The sequence below is a fragment of the Puntigrus tetrazona genome, chromosome 2 (genome assembly GCF_018831695.1).
Source record: "Puntigrus tetrazona isolate hp1 chromosome 2, ASM1883169v1, whole genome shotgun sequence".
Classification (NCBI taxonomy): domain Eukaryota; kingdom Metazoa; phylum Chordata; class Actinopteri; order Cypriniformes; family Cyprinidae; genus Puntigrus; species Puntigrus tetrazona.
The window spans coordinates 6,077,154-6,078,815 of record NC_056700.1 but is presented as its reverse complement, the minus strand read 5'-3'; the positions used below and the strand labels follow the sequence as shown (position 1 = coordinate 6,078,815).

The following is a 1,662-nucleotide window of genomic DNA, read 5'->3' as shown; positions in this document are numbered from 1 at the left end:
TTAATTAAAAAAAAAAAAAAAAAAAACAATGACATTCGCAGGTATTTTATGAGTAGAACTTAATTTCAGGTTCAATTTTAAGGACAGCTAAACCAGGTTGTGTTCTCGTCCGCCACTGCATAGGCAATGGTTCTGCCAGCATTGGCGGGAATCGAACCGGGTCTCCGCGTGGCAGGCGAGAATTCTACCACTGAACCACCAAGGACCGCCACGTGGGCGGGGTGTGCCATTGTGCTAGAAGTCAAACCCCTGAAAGACACTCCGTTCAGTCTGTGTATTTTGGGAAGCGAACCCGTTGGAGAACAGCATGCTCATTTACCAGTGAACCATGGTTTGTCGTTGTTATAAGTTAAATAAGTCCTGGTAGGAATGCATATTTCCTCACAGAAACTGATATATGATGTTACCGTTTCTGTGGCAGCAGCTTCAAAGACAGTCCCAAGGTGAGAGAGAAACAGGTTTGTAAGTTTGTCTCTGTTTCGTTAGACCATTGTTTTACAATCCTAAGCACAGGTATAGCTGTTTTCAGCTCTTATCTGTGGAGTCGTTATGAGAGGAACCAAGCAGTAAACAGGAGCTCCCAAAGCAGCTAATTGGACAGAACTGATGAGTCACGTGACCGAAAAGGAAGAGAGAAGTCCCTTTAGCAAAACATGCTTTAGCGTTAAGAAGAGTTTTAAAGACTAATAATTCTGAAAAAAGAAACCTCATTTCAGAGAACAGCACGCTCATTTACCAGTGAACCATGGTTTGTCGTTGTTATAAGTTAAATAAGTCCTGGTAGGAATGCATATGTCCTCACAGAAACTGATATATGATGTTACCGTTTCTGTGGCAGCAGCTTCAAAGACAGTCCCAAAGGTGAGAGAGAAACAGGTTTGTAAGGTTGTCTCTGTTTCGTTAGTCCATTGTTTTACAATCCTAAGCACAGGTATAGCTGTTTTCAGCTCTTATCTGTAGGTCGTTATGAGATGGACCAAGCAGTAAACAGGAGCTCCCAAAGCAGCTCGTTGGACAGACTGATGAATCACGTGACTGAAAAGGAAGAAGCGAAAGTCCCTTAAGCAAAACATGCTTTAGTGTTAAGAAGAGTTTTAAAGACTCAATTCTGAAATAATGGTAACCTTTTTTTTTTTTTAATTGGCGGGAATCGGTGCGGGTTTCCGTGTGGCAGCGAGAATTCTTCCAGTCTCTATCAGGAAGGTATTATTGACCAATGTTAAATTAAAAAAAAAAAAAACAATGACATTCGCAGGTATTTTATGAGTAGAACTTAATTTCAGGTTCAATTTTAAGGACAGCTAAACCAGGTTGTGTTCTCGTCCGCCACTGCATAGGCAATGGTTCTGCCAGCATTGGCCGGGAATCGAACCCGGGTCTCCCGCGTGGCAGGCGAGAATTCTACCACTGAACCACCAAGGACCGCCACGTGGGCGGGGTGTGCCATTGTGCTAGAGTCAAACCCCTGAAAGACACTCCGTTCAGTCTGTGTATTTTGGGAAGCGAACCCGTTGGAGAACAGCATGCTCATTTACCAGTGAACCATGGTTTATCGTTGTTATAAGTTAAATAAGTCCTGGTAGGAATGCATATTTCCTCACTCAGAAAACTGATATATGATGTTACCGTTTCTGTGGCAGCAGCTTCAAAGACAGTCCCAAA

General features: G+C 42.9%; 1 non-coding gene across 1 annotated transcript; it reads right to left on the bottom strand.

The window, feature by feature from the left end:
• Nucleotides 1-1,351: 1,351 nt before the first annotated feature.
• On the bottom strand, nt 1,352-1,426 carry trnag-gcc. Its single transcript has one exon. It is a non-coding gene; the product is annotated as a tRNA-Gly (tRNA).
• Nucleotides 1,427-1,662: the final 236 nt, after the last annotated feature.